The sequence below is a fragment of the Delphinus delphis genome, chromosome 15 (genome assembly GCF_949987515.2).
Source record: "Delphinus delphis chromosome 15, mDelDel1.2, whole genome shotgun sequence".
NCBI lineage: Eukaryota > Metazoa > Chordata > Mammalia > Artiodactyla > Delphinidae > Delphinus > Delphinus delphis.
The window spans coordinates 13,284,838-13,306,354 of record NC_082697.1 but is presented as its reverse complement, the minus strand read 5'-3'; the positions used below and the strand labels follow the sequence as shown (position 1 = coordinate 13,306,354).

Here is a 21,517-nt window from a genome sequence, read left to right as displayed (position 1 = left end):
GATCCCACATGCTGTGGGGCAACTAAGCCTGTGCGCCGCAGCTACTGAGCCTGCAAGCCACAGCTAGGGAGAGAAGCCCGCGTGCCATAATTAGAGAAGCCCGAGTGCCACAATGAAACATCCCGTGTGCTGCAGCCAAATAAATAAATAAATAAAATATATTAAAAAAAGACAAAGCGTCATTATTTCCTCATATTTCCCTCTAAGGTCACACAAGTGGCAGACCTCCTGATAGAACTGAGATCTCAATTCAGGTGTTCTTTGTGGTATCTCATAGGATACTCTTTTGTTGTGGCCATATAACATATTTAATTGAATCATATTAAACTTCCATACAAGCCCTTTGAAGGCTTTTTTGGGTATTATTTTGTTCTAAAGAGAATAAATTAAATCTTAACTCTAACTTAACCTTGTTGGTAGTAATTTTATAGTTGAGATTTATACAATCACAGTGATTAGTACAATTAAAATTTGGAGGGAAGGGTAGTATAAAAAGCATGAACTTGGAATTCAGGTGATGCTGAGTTCTAATTAATCCCTGTTGCATCAGTTGTGAGACCTTGAGCAAGTTATTCTACCTACCCGAACTTTAGTTTCCTTATCCATGGACAGTGAAATACTATGCACCCGCAGGAGTCTAGTAAATGTTTGTTCTGTTCCGTCTCTTTATGGTAGGATCTAGTTTAAAATAATTTAAACAGTTTGTTTCTCTAGGTTCAAAATGATGAATGAAAATAATTGGAGTGACAACAGGGGTAAAAGTTGTTTGGGATTACTTGTATACAAAACACAATCTTTCATATAATAAAGATGAGTTAATATGTAGTGCTACCCAGATTTTCTTAATCTAGTTTTCAATCTAAGGCATCTAGGGAAACACTGAATAAATTATTTTTGGGCAAGTAATGTATCCCGTATTTTTTAATGAATATGAACTGTAAGATGACATCTAGCAGTATAGTTCTAGTTAAAAAAAAATGATTAAGCTTTTTGGTAAATGATGTGGTTGCTAAAAAGATTTTAGGCAGATTACATTAGATATTGCAAAAACTATCTTTAATACAAGGATAAACAGGGCTTCCCTGGTGGCCCAGTGGTTGAGTGTCCGCCTGCCGATGCAGGGGACGCGGGTTCGTGCCCCGGTCCTGGAAGATCCCACATGCTGCGGAGCGGCTGGGCCCGTGAGCCATGGCCGCTGAGCCTGCGTGTCCGGAGCCTGTGCTCCGTTCCGCAACGGGAGAGGCCGCAACAGTGAGAGGCCCGCGTACCGCAAAAAAAAAAAAAAACAAAAAAACAAAAAACAAATATTAGGTGATCTGAAACAATGCAAGTTCAATCTGGGCTATTCAGGGTTAGGGGCTATGTTAGATGCTAAGTAATTGTACTTGTTCAGTATTATTGGACTTGAGGTTGTCTTAATTTTGAATATTACTTTACTTTTGCTTTTCATTGATATTTGATAAGAAAGAAGAATGTGATTAGAAAGTTGTTTATAGTTGTTTTTTAGTAGCTTTTTCTAATTAAAATGTTAGTATGGCCATACTTTGTTTTATTGTGTTTCACAGATACTGCCTTTTTTTTTTAAAACAAATTGAAGGTTTGTGGCAGCCTTGCATCAAGAAAGTCTGTGTGTCTCTGTCACATTTTGGTAATCTCGAAATATTTCAAACTTAATTGTTATTATATTTTTTATGGTGCTCTATGATCAGTGATCTTTGTTCCTATTGTAATTGCTTTGGGGCACCACAAACCATGCCCAGATAATGTGGAAAACTTGACTGAAATGACAAGAAAGGATTTAGAATATTACATAAACTTAGTTGATAAAGCAGCAGCAACAACGTTTGAGAACGTTGACTCCAATATTGAGGGAAGTTCTACTACGAGTAAAATGCTGTTAAACTGCATTGTATGCTACAGAGAAATCGTTTGTGAAAGGAAGAGCTGATTGACGAGGCAAATTTCATTGTTGTTGTATTTTAAGAAATTGTCACGGCAACCCCAGCCTTCAGCAGCCACCACCCTGATCGGCCAGCAGCCGGCAACATGGAGGCAGGACCCTCCACCAGCAAAGAAACAATTACGATTCGCTGAAGGCTCATATGACGGTTAGCAGTTTTTAGCAATAAAGTATTTTTTTATTTATTTGCTTACTTTACTTCACTGCTTGTGGGGTCTTAGCTCCCCGATCAGGGATTGAACCCGCGACCTTGGCAGTGAAAGCTCAAGTCCTAACCACTGGACCACCAGGGAATTCCCAGCAATAAAATATTTTTAAATTATCCCAGCAATAAAATATTTTTAAATTAAGGCATGTACATTGTTTTTTTAGATACAATGCTATTGCCTACTTAATAGACTACAGTATAGTGTAAGCATAACTGTTATGTGCACTGGGAAACCAAAAAATTCGTGTGACTTTGCTTTATAATGATGGTCTGGAAGTTAACCTGAAATATCTCTGAGGTATGCCTGTATAGGACTTACAGAATTGAGTTTTTGCTGGGTTTTAACGTGAATGAATCTAATTTAATGGCTCTAATATAGCTAAATATCAGCAGATGAGCTTAAGCTGATCGCCGTAAATCTACTTAGAATATTTTTATTATGTTAGGAATTCCCACTTAACACAGACAGTATCTTAGCATACTTGAGGGTGTGCTTCAACAGAATGGACAAGTCACAGCTTCTGGAGTCCTTTCTTACCTGCAAAATGAGATACTTTCCTCATAAGTTGATGTATGTTATTATTATAATTAATTTATAGTATGGTAAAAATACAAGTGTGTTATTGCTATATTTTCTGCTTGTATTCTACAAGTCTCTTTGTAATGGAAGTTTTAAGTTCTAATTAATGTTTTTATTTTGAAAGCCTGAACATATTTTCCCACTACAGTGCTTGAAAGCACTGCCTTTGTGCAAACTTTTGTATTCCCCAAGACTTGTGATAAAGTGGAGTTTCCTGTTTATGCGTGTCTGAAAAGATATTTGTGTAATAAACAGCAAAACCTTAAGTGCTCACTTGGTACTTACAGACTTTGTCATTATTAGGAATTGTCAAGGTCAGTATTGCTTTCCTATTGCGTGACTCTACCCAGCTACTTCAGGTTATCGATGAGGGTGAGGAGAGCTGCCTGTGAAAATGGTCTAAAATATTTTCTTCTCTGATTCCGGTTTTTTTTGGCTGTGCTGCTGTGGGATCTTAATTCCCTGACCAGGGATCGAATCTGGGCCGTCGCAGTGAAAGCACTGAGTCCTAACCATCCGACCGCCAGGGAATTCCCTTTTCTGATTCATTTTAACGGCATGGTTGTGCTTTTATTGTATTTAGTTAAGTTAAATTTCTTCTTGGTAAGATAGCTCCGACGTTTTTGTGTGAATCATTAACAGTCTGTAATTCTGCAGCATGTTTTGGTAACATCTGAATATTGTATTTTCCCGCTACTTTAATAGTCCTCAAAAAAACGTTTATTGGAGGAAATTTTTGTTGGGAAAATCAGGTAAATTTCCTTGACAAGGCAAAAACGGTTATCACAGTATATTCAGCTTGGTATGTAGTAGGCACTTGATAAATGTTTTTGAATTGGTGGGGAAAATTTTAAAAATCTTAAAAAAAATTGCAGATGATATTGCAAAGACTTAGGACAGTTGTATGAGAATTTTAAAGAAAAGTCTTCCCGGGACTTCCCTGGTGGTCCACTGGGTAAGACTCCCAAAGTAGGGGGCCGGGGTTTGATCCCTGGTCGGGGAACTAGATCCCACATTCATGCTGCAACTAAGAAGCCTGAATGCCTTGACTAAGACCTGGCACAGCCAAAACAAATAAACAAATATTAGAAAAAAAAAGAAAAGAAAAATCTTCCTGTTGAACAAAGTTTAAATTAATTATTGAAGCAAGTTTAAATTTATTATTTAAGCTATTGTTTAAACAATTTAACATGTTTGGATTAATGAACCAGACATTGCTTTGTCTTCACTGAAAAATTTTCATTTTACTTTTCCTTTTGGGAGCATTGGGTAGCATTATAGAAATGAGGGTATGGTAAAGAAATTCTGTAGCCTTATTTTGGAAAGTTTTATACAACTCAGTTATAAAAAGACATATTACAAAACTTCGTTGCTTAATTGGTGTTAGATATCCACTTGATAAAGTAGCATATTTCTTTGTAGTTCTCATGATTTAAAAAAACAGACTTTTTAGAACAGTTTTAGATTTATGGAAAAATTGAGCAGATAGTACAGTCCCCATTTGTGTCTCTACCACGCCCCTCCCTGCCCCCACCCTGTTTCCCCTGTTAGCATTTTGCATTAGTGTGGTACATTTGTTATAATTAATGTACCAATAATATTAAATAAAATCCATAGTTTATATTAAGATTTACTCTTTGTGTTTATAGTTCTGTGGGTTTTGACAAAGGCATAGTGTCCTGTATCTACTATTACAGTATCATACAGAATAGTTTTACCTCTCTGAAAGCTACCCATGCTTCACCTATTCATTCTCCTCCTGAACTGCTGGCCTTTTTTTTAGTTTCTTTAGCTTTGGCTTTTGCAGAAGATCATATAGTTGGAATCATATAGTATGAAGCCTTTTCAGACTGGCTTCTTTTACTTATCATTGTGCATTTATGGTTCCTCCATGTCTTTCTTGGCTTGACCATTTCTTTTTATTTGTGAATAATCCATTGTGTGGACATACGACAGTTTATCCACTCACCTGTTGAAGGACATCTTGGTTGCTTCCAGTTTTGGGCAGTTATAAATAAAGCTGCTGTTATAAACATTTGTGTATAGGTTTTTGTATGGACATATTTTTGAGTCAGCTGGCTATTTAAATAGGAATGTGATTGTTGCATCATATGGTAAGATAATGTTTAGTTTTGTAAGAAACTGCAATACAGTTTTCTAAAGTGGCTGTACCATTTTGCATTCCCCCAGCAATGAGAGTTCCTGTTGCTTCATATTCTTGTCAGCATTTGTTATTGTCAGTTTTTTAGATTTTAGCCATTCTAATAGATGTGTGGTGGTTTCATTTTTGTTTTAATTTGTAATTCCTCAAAGACATGATATTGAGCATCTTTTCATATGCTTATGTCATCTGTATTTCTTCTTTGGTGAGGTATTTAGATATTTTGCCGTTTTATTTTTTTTTATTTTTAAAATTTTAAAACATTTATTTAATTTATTTTTTTGGCTGCATCAGGTCTTACTTGTGGCACTGGAGATCTTCGTTGAGGCACGTGGGATCTTTCGTTGCAGTGCGTAGTCTCTTTGTTGCGTTGCTTGGGCTACTCTCTAGTTGTAGTGTGAGGGTTTTCTCTCTCTTGTTGCGGTGCATGCGGGCTCCAGGGCACGTGGACTCTGTAGTTTGCGGCGTGAGGACTCTCTCGTTGAGGTGCGTGAGCTCAGTAGTTGCGGTGCGCAAGGTCAGTAGTTGCGGCGTGTGGGTTTAGTTGCCCTGCGGTGTGTGGGATCTTAGTTCCCCGACCAGGGATCAAAACCATGTCCCCTGCATTGGAAGGCAGATTCTTTACCACTGGACCACCAGGGGAGCCCTGATATTTTGCCATTGTAAAATTGGGTTGTTTGATTATGTTATTTCTTACTGTTGTTATTTAAGTGTCCTTTGTATATTTTGGATACAAGTCCTTTATCAGATAAATGTTTTGCAAATATTTTCTCCCAATTTGTGACTTGTCTTGATTTTTTTTTTTTTTTTTGGTTTAAATTGGCAATTGAGGAAGTGGGCTTGGTATCTGACTTAGGTAAGGAGTTAGTATTTTGTATTTTAAATGTAAAATAAGGTTTAGGAATGTTTATACATAAATAAATTACAACCTTGTCACATGCTCCATATTGTTGTGTGGTTATAAAAGCCAAACAAGCCAGTTTTGGAAATTTGTGGGCCATTTCAAAGTGGGAAAAGGTACCTAGTGATCTTGGGGATATTTTGGTCCATTTCCTAAATTTTTCTTCTCTCTCCTGTGTGTATATTTTCTATATATTTCTGTGTCTTCCTTTTATGTGTAGTTGTACAGAACTTTAAATATTTTAAAGGCTGCTTCTGTCTTATAATTGTTGAGAGTAATGCTGGTGTGAACATTTGGTACATAAGCTTTGTCTGCATTTCTGTTCCTTTGGATAGACTCCTGGAAGCAGAATCTGGATCAAAGATTTTTAAGACTCTTGGTGTGTGTTACATAATTGTTTTCCTAATCTGTTCATTTTGTATTACATTAGGAAGTTTCACATTTTGTAGAGCTTAATTTTTTAAAATGGCATCTTCTTTAAATTCAGTGTTGGGACTTACCTGGTAGTCCAGTGGTTAAGACTCTGTGCTCCCAATGCAGGGGGCCCGGGTTCAATCCTTGGTCGGGGAACTAGATTCCACATGCCGCAACTAAGAGTTTGCATGCCGCAACTAAGAGTTTGCATGCTGCAACTAAGAGTTTGCATGCCACAACTGAAGACCCTGCATGCTGCAACTTAAAAAAAGAAAAGTTTCCGAATGCTGCAATGAAGATCCCCGCACGAGGGAACGAAGATCCCATTTGCTGCAGCTAAAGACCCAGTGCAGCCAAATAAATACATAAATAAATATTAAAAAAAATTAGTTTTTACTTAAACATAGTGATAACACAAAGTTAGTCATAATCCCACCTCTCAAAGTGAAACGGAGCAGGACCCTTGGGACCCTCCCTGGTACAAATCCTTTCCTTGTCCCCTGTTTCTTGTTTGTAGGAAATAGGCTTCATTTAGCCTCCTTGACCTTCCCTAAGTTCCAAAGGGCAGAATCAAACAGTTGTTAATCAGGGAAGGGAGGGAATGCAGAAAGAAAGGAGGAGCAGTCAAGAAACAATAGTACAGCCTTGGGGCTGGCTCCTGGTTCCTCCTGAAGGAATATACATAATATCTTCTGCAGGAACTAAGTCCCCCACCCAGGTGGAGGATGGTAACTTCTGGCTGAGCACAAGATTCCTGGAACACTGCCCTGTTACCTCACCACCAACTAATCAGAAGAAAGTCACACACCCTGCAGCTCTCACCCCAAATTTTGCCTATTAAAAACTTCTCCCCTGGGACTTCCCTGGTGGCACAGTGGTTAGGAATACACCTGCCAGTGCAGGGGACATGGGTTCGAGACCTGGTCGGGGAAGATCCCACATGCCATGGAGCTACTGGGCCTGTGGCACAAGAACTTCTGTTCAATAATGAAAGTACAGCAGTTAAAGTATTCTGGCAGTTTAATCACTCATCAAATTCTGTGTACCTTTCTCTACTTTTCCCCCAAGAATAAGCATATGTATCTATGTAGACATGTTCTTATACTTTAAAACAATCATGTTATATGTTGCCTGCAAGTGTTTTTTTAAGTTGTTCCATGGGCATCTTTTTAGGTGATTATTTTGTAGATCTACTGTGTTTGTTTCAATGGCTGTGTAATACACCATTTTGTGTGTCTTTTCTTTAACCATTTATCCGTGCATTTGCAAATATATATAGAGTACTTGTCATGTGTCAGTTACTGGGGACAAATATCAATGAAAAAAACGTGCTAGTCTTTTACTTCAAGGAGCTTGTATCTAATTAAAGTTTATATTCCCCTATTGATGCTCATTCTTTGTTCCCTCCTCCCTTTTTTTGCTCTTTTTATAGGGTGATATGTTGAATATCCTTGTACATATCTTTTATATCTTGATGTACTTGTGCTATGGGCTTGTTGAGCCTAAAGGATACTTGCTTAAAATTACTAATTTTTGCCAACTGGTATAATTTTCTTTCATTGTTTTTATTTTACATTTCCCGAATCCTTGGAAGAGTTGTGCATGTTTTAATGTGTTTATTGGCCATTTGTACTACAGTGAACTGCCTATTTTTTTTTTTTTTTTTGCGGTACGCGGGCCTCTCACAGCTGTGGCCTCTCCCGTGCTCCGGATGCACAGGCTCAGCGGCCATGGCTCACGGGCCCAGCCGCTCCGCGGCACCCGGACCGGGGCACGAACCTGTGTCCCCTGCATCAGCAGGCGGACTCTCAACCACTGCGCCACCAGGGAAGCCTTGAACTGCCTATTTTGATTCTTTGCCCATTTTTCCTCTTGTGTTGTCTTTTCTTGCTAATTTGTGAGAGCTCCTGTGTATTCTGGGTTTTCATTCCTTGTCTGTTTATGCACTGCAGGTGTTTTCTCCCAGTCTGTTATTTATCTTTTATTTTTTAAAATTTTAATATTTATTTATTATTATTATTTTTCTGGCTGCTCTGTGCAGCATGCAGGATCTTAGTTCCCTAACCAGGGATTGAACTTGTGCCCCCTGCATCTTTCATTTTTTATTTCTTCTTAATTTGGGGCTTACCAGAAAAGTTGCAAGATTAATATAAAGACTCCCAGGTACATTTCACTCACATTTTTCAAATGTTAACATTTTACTATATTTGCTTTCTCCTATCATTTAAAATTAAAAAGAGTATTTTTTCTGAACCGTTTGAGAGTAAGTTGCAGACATAATTCTCCTTTACTCCTAAATATTTTATTTTCTTAAAACAAGGACTTTTTTAATATCACACTATGATTATAAAAATCTTGAAATTATTTTTAACACAATCTGTAGATCTTGTCCAGATCTCACCAGTTGTCTCAATAATGTCTTCTAGAGGGAAGGGAAATCCAAGATTGTATGCACTGCATTCATTTATGTCTCTTTAGTCGCGTTTAATCTGGGACAGTTTCTGCTTGCTTTTTTGTTTCATGACATTGATACTTCAGTTGTGTTAGGAGAGCCTCAGTTTGTGCTTGTGTGGTGTTTGCTCATGTTTAGATTCAAGTTCTGCACTTTTCAGGGAGGAATACCATGGACATGATGTGCTCTCAGTTCCTCTAACCAGATCAGTCCCATCTTTGACGATGCTAACATTGACCATTTGGTTGCAGTGGTGTCTGCTGCTTTTTCCATTGTAAGGTTATTTTGGGGAGATAACCGTAAAGTTTGCTGTGGGGTTTAGAGGTTTTGAGCCTGTGATTATGGAAATACCCTATTACTCCGTAAACTCATAGCACTAGTTGTAGCTTCCACTGATCATTGTTGCCTCTTGAATGAATGATGATTATGACTTTTCCAAATGGTGATTTTCCAGTTCGATCATTCCTTCTATATTTGTTGGCTCTCTGCTGTAAAGAAGAGCTTTCCCATTGTGTATATATTTTTATATTTATTGTGGATTTATGAAATTTTAGTTTATTCAGTAGATTATAATTCTTTACCATTATCTTGGTGTTCAAATTGTACCAAATTTATCCAGTTAATGTTTAACTTTGTTTTTTTGGTTATAATTTTTAATATGTTTAAAAGTATTGATTTCTTGGAACTTCCCTGGTGGTCCAGTGGTTAAGACTCGGCGCTTCCAAAGCAGGGGGCATGGGTTCGATCTCTGATTGGAGACCTAAGATCCCGCATGGCGCATGGTGTGGCCAAAAAACAAAACAAAACAAACTGACTTCTTTTGGCTTCTGGATTTTGCGTTGTACTTAGTGGAAGCTCTTTCTTGCCTAAACTGTTGATCATCTAAGTCCCAGGTTTTCTAACCTTTGCTGCTTGCCTTGTGAATACTTCCATTGCCTCTAAGCACCACAATGGGGAGTGGCTGGGAATAGAACAGAACGGTGCAGAGAAGCCCAGATGGTTGCTGTGCATAGCCAAAAACAACCATTATAGCACAGAGCTTGTTTAAAAAAAAAAAATTAACCCTCGGAAATTGAAATCCTTAAGCGTATTCAAACTTCCCCCTTTCAAGCAGTGTGCTAAGTGTATTTAATCTTTTCTTAACGATTCAGGACATTAGGAATATTATTATTATTATTTTTTGCTGTGAGTGACACCTCTTCTACCTCCTGAATTGAACAGGAGTGTTACTCATAAGGTTGAATGACTAAGTCTAGGCCACTTTAATTTTAAGAGTTTTTGTATTTGCTATTCTTAAATTAAAAGAAGTTTTTTTCACCTATTTTCCTTCACTGTCTTTTGCCTGCCAGTTAGCTCTGCTTTCTTGTTGTTACTACTTTGTTGCTTCTAATAGTCTCTCCTTTCTAATCTGCTGTAAAGTTGGGAAGCCAGATACCCACAATATTCTAATAATCTGGGTTTAAATAACAAATACCCTCAAGTGTGAGGCCCTGGGAGTCTCCCTTAATGAGTGGTTGGGCTGTATGTTTTTTTCCACTAAGAGACATGGCTTTTTCTGACAATGTGGGTGGCAGTGAGGATCTCAGTCATTCATAACTGCTCTTTGAAATAGGTAGGGCAAGAGATGCTCTCTGTTTTATAGAGGAAGTAATGGGTGGTGGTGGTAACGTTATTATTAGGAGAGCTGGAATTTGAATCTGTTTTTTTCCTCTAAATCTATTAAGCATTATTTTTAGTAATACTTCCTTGTCCCATCTATTACGAATAATACTTTCTAGAAAGCTATGTTGTATACTGGCTTTAAGTATGGATCTCTTATGGATTTTTATTAAATGTAAGTTTTATTTATTTTTTATGTTTTAAAAATTTATTTTATTTATTTATTTTTGTCTGTGTTGGGCCTTTGTTGCAGTGGTGGTCTTTCTCTCGTTGCAGCGAGCTGGGGCTGCTCTTCCTTGCAGTGTGCGGGTTTCTTATTGCAGTGGCTTTTCTCTTGTTGCGGAGCACAGGCTTTAGGCGCATGGGCTTCAGTAGTTGTGGCACTCGGGCTCAGTAGTTGTGGCTCGTGGGCTCTAGAGTGCAGGCTCAGTAGTTGTGGCACATGGGTTTAGTTGCTCTGTGGCATGTGGGATCTTCCCGGACCAGGGATCGAACTCATGTCCCCCGCATTGGCAGGTGGATTCTTAACCACTGTGCCACCAGGGAAGCCCTAAAGATAAGTTTTAAAATGAAGCAGGTTACTAGCACATAATTTTCAAGTTCCTATTGGCCTACAGTGTGGGTCCCAGACTAGAAGTGGGAAGAAGGTTGAGACTGTTAGACTTAATCAATTATCTATTTTATTATCATTAATAATTATTAATTTCATGGGAATTCCCTGGTGGTCCAGTGGTTAGTACTCTGCGCTTTCACTGCTGAGGACCGGAGTTCAATCCCTGATTGGGGAACTAAGATCCCACAGATCTCGCGGCGTGGCTAAAAAAAAAAAAAAAAATATATATATATATGTCTACCTATGTACATAAGTATATAAATTTCATTATCTGTTAGTGCTATTATATACAATGCTATCTGCCTGGAACCCTCTTTGCATGGTTGGTTCCTTTCAGCTCTCAGATTAGATGTTGCCTCTTCAGAGAGCCCTTCCCTGACCTGAAATTACTTCCCTCTTCCTACCTCCCTCCTCTTTTATATCACACACCCTATTTATTTCCTTTATGGCTTAATCACTTTTTGGAAATACCTTCTGGAAATATCTTGTGTATTGTTAATAGCCAGTAAAATGTTAGCTCTGTGATTTTTTATCCTTTGTCCATCTTTAGGGTTTATTTTATCTCATTGCTTAGGTCTTTTTGAACTCCTCTGAGCACCTTCCTTTGCCCAGGAATGAGGCTCTCTGAATTTAAGGACTTCTGTGAGGGCCTTGTGTCTTGTTTACCATTGTATCCACAGAACCTGGAATAGCAGTCCTGCGGAATATGATATAATTTCAGCAAACATTGAATGTAATGACAACATACTGGCTTTTTCACTTGAGAGGTGCATTTGGGGCTTATAGTCTAATGTGCTTTCAAAGAATAAGCATATGGCGTAGCTGCATTATTACTGATTAATAATACCATTTTATGTGTCATACTACTTTGTATTTTTTTTAAACAGAAATTTTCAATTATGGGATAGCTGGTCTATTTGGTTTGAAGCCATAGAAAATATTTGAATCTTTTTTTTTTTTAAACACTTACTCTGTGAATCTTAAAGAGTGATTCTCAAACTTATGTCTGTGAACCACTCTGACAGAGCAAGAAGACATGCAGGCCAATATTTTGTTTATTTTTATTTTATAGCCAGTATTTCCTTTTAGGTTCTATATTTGGCACAGAAGCTGCATTAGTACGGGAGGAAGACCAGGCAACTACTGTTGTATCCCCAATGTAGTTTGTCTTATTTGCCAAGTGAGGACTGCATTGGGTACTTGGATAAAACCAGGGGAGAAGAATGATTTAGTTGGAGATGCGAGGGAAAATTGCACCTTCCATACCCTGGTTGGTCTGTGGCAAGAAGCTAGCTACCTACTGTTTAACTCTATGCTTTGTTCTGAGTTATATTTGGAATAAGTCATGTGACGGAAAGAAAGAATATAGAGGATAGGAGAAATTGAGGAAAAATTTATTCCCCCTCAGTGTTTCACAAGATGTCCTGGGGAGAAGGAGTTTGAATAACTAATTTTACCCTTAGTCTGTTTTTAGAGTTTGTTCCATCTCAAAGGCATATGATTAGGTCTTGTTGAATTCTTCTGAATACCTTCCTTGGCCATACCCAGCTTCTAGATTCTCTGAATTCAGGACTTCTCACAATATTTTTTGCTTGGTTGCCTTCCTTTTCCTAAGATGATTTTAAAAAGCCCTTCAGGTATATAGAAAGCTCTGTGCCCATTAAACGATAGCTTTTCCCTGCCAGTCACTGAAAGGTATAAGACTTTAAAAAAAAAAAAGCATCAATTTGTTTGAACTTGCACATGTAATATGTTTATTTTTGTTGTTAAAATTGAACCAAACTTCAATCAGAATGAAAGTGTGGGGAGCATAAGAGAGGGACAAAATTATATTCTCAATTTATGTAGAAAATAGAAACATAATGGCTTTGAACATGTTGATGAATTAAAAAAAAAAAGGCCAGGTTTTGTGTTTACTGTACAATCATTAAAAGCACGTTGCTGATGATATATCTCTGGAAAATCTTGGTTCAGGCATATCTCCCATTTGGTGGGTAGGAAAAATGAGGCACACAAAATCAATCTAATTTGTCCAAGGTTACAGAAAATTATAAGGAGCGTGTAGATTTCCAGACTCTACCTAATATTTTATCCAGTTAGTTGAAATGTATATGGACTTCAAAGAGGACAGGTGAAGTACTTAATATAGTTTCCTAGCTGTACATAGTAATCGCTCAGTTAAATTTTGCTATTATTAATTATTCAGGGAGAAGGTTCTGGTTGCTGATAATGTATATCTTGATGATGTTTTTGAGCACAGAGACATAATATTTGTATTCATGCTGGTAAGAAGAAAATTAAATTGAATTACAGTACAAAACTTATGCAAATACTTTGCAATACAGACTTTTGTGTTTTGGATTTCTGCTTTCATGACTTTTAGGCTACTGTTAGTTTTAGATAAGAGAAATTTGAATCTCTGATTCTGTTTTCTTCAAGGGCCTGTATCTGCCTTTGTAGGCGTTTTGCATAGCAAGTACAGGTCGTTTTGTGTTGAATGCGAAGTTTACTTTAGTGTCTGGTGTTAGATGATTTGTATAGTATTAAGTGAAATGTTTTAATGTATTGTAGTGTTGAGGATATCTTTGATGTAATTTTGACATGAGTATTACATATTGATTAAGTTTCTGTTTCTAAATATTAAGGAGTGCAAATATTTTAATCTTTATATGCCAGGAATTCTGGGATCTTCTTGTTCCCCCTCCTTAAAGTGCTGCTGGTGGAGGTGGAAGCCCGTCTCAGTGTTAATAAATGCCATTACCCATTCCCTTCCCCCAGCTTTACACTGGAGCCTAGTTTGCCTGCAGCTGCAATGGTAGGCATCTTTCAGGAAGTGACCTTGGCTTGTATTAATCAAATTCAGAACACACAAAAAGCTTCTTGCTAACATGCTGACTTGATGTAAAATTTTATCGCATCCATTTTCTTTCAGAATGAGGCCATCTTGTAAAAAGAAGATGTACAGAAGACCCCTCCAATTTAATACATTAAAAAAGCTTCTGCAAACCATGTTTAAAAAAACACCTAGATTTTAAAAGTAAAGACTCTTTATAGACAAAGATGCATAAACTTAGATCATGAAGGTTTGGGAGTTGTTACTAGAAAATTACTTGTTTTAATGCTGAATTTAAAAAAAAACCCCTCTACATTAGGATCAAGTTTATTTACTATCTTAACTACATTAAATTGCTGTGGAAAATTTATACCTATGAATTTATTTTGGGGCCCTTTAGTAGTTATATATTAAGTAAGATACTTTTGTATATTGGTTATCTTTGGGTGTTCAGAAATGACTGTGGTGTCTTACTCTGTTGGTTTGGGTAAGAAAACTAATGCCCTACATGGAATCATTTTCTTAGGTAGTGGTAGCACCTACAGGGCCTTATAAATATAACGTAAAATTAAGTCAACAAGACTGGTAAAATTCGACCACCTATTGTATTAATGAGAAATATTCTGACTACAAATTCACACAATTGCTTATTAGTATTTAACTGATCATTGTGATAGAGCAGTTAATACAGCTCTTTCACTTTTATCATGTAACGCGTCACAGAAATCTAGTTTTTAAATGTAGGGTAGTTAAGGTGTGTATAGTACAGATCTTCATTTTAACCTTGCTCAATGTTAAATACAGAATGTTGGAAAGAGTAATGGATTAGTTTACTGATGTTTTCTGCGTTTGGGAGAAATTTACATTAAGAAAAAAGAATTGGAGAGTAGTTGAGTCTATTGCCAAGGGGTTCACTCTTGAGTTTATTGTACATAGGAGTCACTTCTGTGTACTGAACTGTTTGAGGAGAGAAATACAAGAAAAGAAAGCTTAAACCTTAGAAGCTGTACCTGCATTTTGGTAGATGTACAGTACGAAAAGTACAGGCATGTTGCACGTTTATAAATTAATGATTAGGAGAGGAGGTGGAAAATCTATGCAAATAAAAAATTGGGGTTAGATAAATACTTTGATTAAATGTCTTCAATATCTGAGTTTTTTTTAAAGCATTTACTGGAAACATAACCAGCATTATCTTTCATCATATTGTAAATTGTTCTTAGAATTGCAGCCTCATGGAGATAAATCTATCTCTTTAACTTGCCTAAGTTCACCCTTTGTCTCCATACCAGCATTAATGATTGGTTTGTTAGATACTACAGGATAATTTCAAGGAAAATTACTCGATCATTTCTCCCCTCAAATACCTGTTTAAAATACATGGTCTTCAATAAAATCATCATCTTGAACTTAAAATGTTCTTTGCCTCCTCCTCTGCTACCTCCCCTCCCCTCGCCTCCCCCACAAAAAAAAAAAAAAAAGGAAAAAGGAAAGCCTTGCAAGAAAAGGAATACAGGCAATCCTGGTGGCCAATGAGTTAATGTTCATTTGCAGCCTGAGGGTCAGCGTACAGTCTCTGTTTCCTGATTGGCTGCTAAAAGGTGAAATTGAAACCACTGTAAACTTTTGACCCTGTAGCAATTCTTGTGGAACGCCTTCCACTGGTGGAGCCCAGAGCTTCAGCTCGCCTCTCCACCCAACCCCTCCCACCCCCTTTCCTGTATTTATTTTGTGTGATCGTGCAGCACTGCATGCAGTTTTTCCAGGAGATGGGGGAGAGGGAGGTGGAACAAGCACCAGCAAGCGGCTGGCTTCATGCCTGTTTTAGCAACCATGTCATTACTAACTACAGCTCAGCCAGAGATATGGGGCTTGTTAATAAACTGGTCTGCCAACCGGAGTTTTTTAGTTTTCTCCTTAATCTCAAGGTAATTTAAAAAATGCAGAATGGTTATATTTACTGCCATTGTTCATCAGTGGATAGTATCGTAGTGCAAGCAAAATGTATGGCATGATTTCCTGAATGTGTTGAGTTAAAAATAGCTTTCATATTAAGCAACCTTTATACACCCCATTAATGTTTCCTCTGTCTCTCATGATTTTTACACAAATAACATTTTACAAAAGTTTTTTTCTTCTTTGCTTTTGTCTTTTGTTATAAAGAAACTCAAATGGCATTTCGGTTCTAACTATGGAAAATAATTGCAGAAGTTATCTGTACATTCGAATTTCGTTAATAATTCTTTCTCCCCCCTTTATTTTTTCTTGGCAGAGGTAAATGGTTTTGGATTTGTCTTTCATTCACCTGTAAATAGTGCTTTATAGTTACCAGAGCAATCCTATGAAAAAGGCAGGGCCACCCTTCTCTCTTCTCTCCTTTAATATTATTATCAGACTCTGTCTTCATCTTCTGGTTCTTCCTTGTATCCCTGGTTTCCGGTGCAGCGTAGCAGGTTGATGCTCAGCAGATGCTTACTGAATGAACACAGTTTTCATTTCGGAAACTATAGTGGTTATTTGTAGCTGCTTCTCCTTTCCTAATTAGCAGCAGGAACCATATTTTGCTTATACTTTTGAGTGCTTGTGCAGCGCCTGACATCTAATAGGTGCAGAACAACCATTTAAGTGAATTAGATGCCTCCCACAAGATCACTTTATGAATCTGAACTTCCAAAAACTAGGTTTTCTGAAATCAAGGCTTCTTTTTTAACTGCCTCATTTAAATTTTCAGGTTGGCTCCACATAGAACTAAACATTTATTATAACTTATTAAATGACTGTGTAGAATAAATTACGACAAATCAGCTTGCTCCTTTCTAGTGTACATCACAGGATAGGTGGTAATACATGTCAGGTTTTTTTTTTTTTTTAAACCCTGCCCTTTACTAGGCCTGTGTATGCTGTAATTTGAAATAATTCCTGCTCCCCTTGTCAAAAAGATTATGGTTTTTTTGAAAGTTTGTCATCAGTGTATTACCAATGTTCTCTTGGGTACCAAATACATTTTTCCTTATTTACTTGAGCACATAATTATGGGCTAAATAATAAATTTTAAAGAGAAAATTCTTTTTATTAAGTTTATACAGCTTCAAAAACAGTAGCATCTTTTTATATAATTTTAAATTATATAAAATAATTTGTCTTTTGTTATAAAGACAAATTATTTTTTAAAATAAATTTGTTTTTTTTTAAATAAATATTTTAAAATGAATTTATTTGTTTTATTTATTTTTGGCTACGTTGGGTCTTTGTTGCTTTATTTTTTAAAAATAAATTTATTTTAAAATAATTTGTTTTATTTATTTATTTTTGCCTATGTTGGGTCTTTGTTGCTGCGCACAGGCTTTCTCTCGTTGTGGCGAGGAGGGGCTACTCTTCATTGCGGTGCACGGGCTTCTCATCGTGGTGGCTTCTCTTGTTGCGGAGCACAGGCTCTAGGCATGCAAGCTTCAGTAGTTGTGGCTCTCAGGCTCAGTAGTTGTGGCTTGTGGGCTCTAGAGCACAGGCTCAGTAGTTGTGGCCCACGGGCTTAGTTGCTCTGCAGCATGTGGGATCTTCCCGGACCAGGGCTCGAACCTGTGTCCCCTGCATTGGCAGGCGGATTCTTAACCACTGCGCCACTAGGGAAGCCCTTAAATTTTCATATGGTATTAAACTTACATCCTTTTTTCCCGTTTCATTATAGCTACAAATTGGTTGCAGTTGATTGTTGCAAGTAAAATCTGGTGTTACAGTTTTGACAAAGGATATATTGATTGCTTGGTAAATAATCTCAACTGCAAAAATATTTTAAGTTTAGTTTATGCCAATATTATATAATCTTTAAGTAACCTGATATTTAGTTGGTGCACAAACTTACTCTGTAGTGCTTTGAAGATGAGTGGGCAACAGCTGGCTTTTCCCAAAGATGATGATTCCCCATCTCTATCTGTGATTTTAGGGAACTGAGGAGGGAGTACCTGGGAGTCCTGCCTGCAGCAACATGGAAAGAACAATGAGTTTAATATGATTAGTAGTAGAATCCTTGCCCCCTTCCATGTTCAACAGCAAAAGAAAAACACGTTCAATAATATTCAGTGGCCTGTTTTTGTCCAGTCGGTGTTTCTAAGCATCAGCATCATGTAGTTTGGATTTTCCTCTCTGTCATATCCCCTCCCCCAGTTTGAATCTTTGTTCTGGCCTCGAGGCACACCTTCTCAGACTAGCTATTAACAAAGCTCAGTTTGATCTCCCCCAAGCCCCTGCGATAGCTTTCTAGTGGTGCAGGTTTTGATAATGGGGATCTCATCAGTCACCTTTCTGTTATTTATAGTAGAAAAATTAATGTCATACCCTGTCCCCTCCCCCACTGCGATACTTAATATTTTGGGGTTGTGTCATTCAATTTTTATGTCGGTCTGGTTTGACTTTGTGTGTGTGATTGACTAAAGTCCAAACTATGAAAAGGAGTAAGGATAAGGTTGTTTTTTGGCTGTGCCGCGCGGCTTGCTCAACCAGGGACTGAACCTGAGCCCTCGGCAGTGAAAGTGCAGAGCCCTGACCACTGGACCACCAGGGAATTCCCAGGATAAACTTATTTTTGATGAAGATAATAAGTACAGTCCCAGGAAATATGCTTTGATTGTTGCCTTTGCAGAATCTTGGTTCTAGGCAAGTTAACTGCAGTTCCCCAACAGTTCCATACTTTACGGGATCCTGGTATATAGTACTTTTTAGACCATCTGCTCCTTGCAGGTTCCTGGTAGGCAGGCCAGTCATTGATCTTTGACTATTTGGGGACCTCTCTAATCCAACTGCATACTTCCTGGGAGAGGAGCATTTTGTAGATGGTGTTCCTTTGGGTCCTGGGGGTTGTGGGTACAGATTGGCTGGGTCAGCACTCCTTTGGATAGTTCTCACCAGCAGTACGACGGTGTTTGAGTATTAATGTAGGCTGTCTCGCCAACCTTTCACGTTAGGCAGCAGACTTGTTTCCGGGGTCAGTCATTAGGGTACTAGGTACATTCTGACTCAAATTCCTTTTCCTTCCCACCCCTCTTGTTCTTAGGTATTAATGCCACCCCACCGACCCCCGTTAGCCCCCCAAAAGGAGCAACAACAAAAGAACCATTTCTGAAATGAAACTTTATTTAAAATTAGGGCCAGAAAACCTTGGATTTTCTTTACAGGACTTCTGCCTACCTTTTCCCCCTTCACTGTCCTCTAAATAAATTGGATATAAAAATTCAAGTTATAGGGGCTTCCCTGGTGGTCCAGCGGGTAAGACTCCATGCTCCCGGTGCAGGGGCCGTGGGTTTGATCCCTGGTCGGGGAACTAGATCCTGTGTGCGTGCCGCAACTAAGAAGTCCTCATTGCCGCAACTAAAGATTCTGTGTTCCACAATGAAGATCCCGTGGGCCACAACTAAGACCCGATGCAGCCAAAATAAATAAATAAAATAAAAATTAAAAAAATTCACATTGTAAAACATTGAATTCATTTAAAAACTAAAACTGATGATTGTGTTTTCTCCTATTTTTAAATTTCACTGTGCTTGGTAATTCTTGTTATATTATGTGTCAGTCTTTTTTTTTAAAATTTATTTATTTATTTTTGGCTGTGTTGCGTCTTCGTTTCTGTGCGAGGGCTTTCTCCAGTTGCGGCGAGCGGGGGCCATTCTTCATCGCGGTGCGCGGGCCTCTCAAGTCGCGGCCCCCCGTTGCGAGCACAGGCTCCAGACGCGCACGCTCGGTAGCTGTGGCTCACGGGCCTAGGCCTAGTTGCTCCGCGGCATGTGGGATCCTCCCAGACCAGGGCTCGAACCCGTGTCCCCGCATTAGCAGGCGGATTCTCAACCACTGCGCCACCAGGGAAGCCCCTGTCAGATAGTCTTGTTTGGCTAATAATTGTTTTTATTTATTGAGCATTTGTATACTAGGTACTAATAAGTAATTTAAGCATTTTCACTTAATGTTCACAAGAGCCTTAGGAGGTGTGATAGCCATTTTAAGATGAGAAATCTAAGGCTCAAAGATGTCTTTAGTTGACCCAGGGGTACCTAACGAGATCTGGTGGGCTCTGAAGCTTCTGCCCTTTAGCCATTATGCTAACAACTAGCTATACTATTGTGGATTGGAAGATGTAGTCCAAGAACCACCTTACTTATGGCATGTATCTCAGTTATAAGCTAGAGACTACTGTGCTTATCAGTAGACCTGGTACTAGATATATCAGTTCCTTTTATAACTTTAATTGCATGGCACTGATATATTACCAGGGTTTTCCTCTTTTCCCTTTGTGATCCACATTATAATGTGATATCCTTCCATCCTCAACGCCCACTCCCCCATTTTCGCACTTTTGAGTTTCAAAAGTGCAACAGACCGGGCTTCCCTGGTGGCGCAGTGGTTGAGAGTCCGCCTGCCGCTGTAGGGGAACCAGAAGATCCCACATGCCGCGGAGCGGCTGGGCCTGTGAGCCATGGCCGCTGAGCCTGTGTGTCCGAAGCCTGTGCTCCGCAACGGGAGAGGCCACAGCAGTGAGAGGCCCGCGTACCGCTAAAAAAAAACAAAAAAAAGGGCAACAGACCCTTCACATCATGCAGCTAGATTATGGTTGGTTGTCTTCTCTATGCTACATGTGGATTGCCCATGGCTGTGATGTATTTGTTACTCGGAACTTGTGAATATATCATTTTTTTCTTCCATCCTTTCTCAACAGACTTGCCAATTCCAGTGTGAATGCTATTAATTTAAGGGCATAGTTATGGTTCTTGTCTTTATAGATATCTCTAGAATTAGCAATAGTTAAATTATTGCCTTATTGATACATTTGGAAAATCATAAGTGATGTTGAATGTTTTTATTGGCTCACTTTCTTGTTGCACTAGAGCCTGCTCCACATCTCCTCAAGTGCAAAGTCTGCTGTTCTTTATGTTCATGTATTTATTGCAGTTTATTTTGAAGAACTGCCCCTCACTTACCTGTCTCCCATTTCAAATTATTTTTTGTTGGTGACTCAAATGATGCACCCTTTCCTAGAGGGGAAGAAAATATCCAGGGCTTTTTTTTGTTTTACCCTGCTCCTTGCTTGCTTCATCCATCCATCTGGTGGGTATTTATCTTTTTTTGACTTCAGTATTTAATTAGCTTCTGACAGGATATTTATATTTAATTAATTAATTGATTAATCAGTTAATTAATTAATTAATGGCTGTATTGGGTCTTCATTGCTGCGTGCGGGCTTTCTCTAGTTGTGGTGATCAGGGGCTACTCTTCGTTGTGGTGCACGGGCCTCTCATTGTGGTGGCTTCTCTTGTTGTGGAGCACTGGCTCTAGGTGCGGGAACTTCAGTAGTTGTGGTGCATGGGCTTAGTTGCTTCGAGGCATGTGGGATATTCCCAGACCAGGGCTCGAATCCATGTCCCCTGCATTGGCAGGCAGATTCTTAACCACTGTGCCACCAGGGAAGTCCTATATTATTTTAGATTGTTAATTTGTTGAACATTACTTTTGGACTGGTGGGAACGTCCCAAGTTCAAATTACCCAGCTGGTTTCATCACTTTTCAGGACTTGAAGGTGAACTCCTTTATCTCCACTTTGTGTTATCCATGTTTACAAACTGTGACAGACTGTATTATGTATGCCCTGCCTGATTTTTATTTTTTTTTATTAAAAAAAAATTTTTTTAGCAGAAGTAGTAATATATGGCAAAATGAGGCATGAAGCTCAAATTCCCAGGAAGAGGCCTTATACT

The 21,517-nt window shown here is 38.4% G+C and overlaps 1 protein-coding gene across 6 annotated transcripts in view; it reads left to right on the top strand.

The window, feature by feature from the left end:
- The window catches only part of NCOA3 (nuclear receptor coactivator 3), a 121,194-nt gene that overhangs the window by 39,675 nt on the left and 60,002 nt on the right, over window positions 1-21,517 (top strand). Inside the window, exon 1 of one of the 6 annotated variants that reach the window (XM_060030671.1) lies at window positions 1,962-2,108. The exons of the other annotated variants lie outside the window; for them this stretch is intronic. The gene's annotated coding sequence lies outside the window, so the exon portion shown is untranslated. Of the gene's footprint in view, window positions 1-1,961; window positions 2,109-21,517 lie in introns of those variants that run through there. 6 annotated transcript variants of the gene reach the window in all.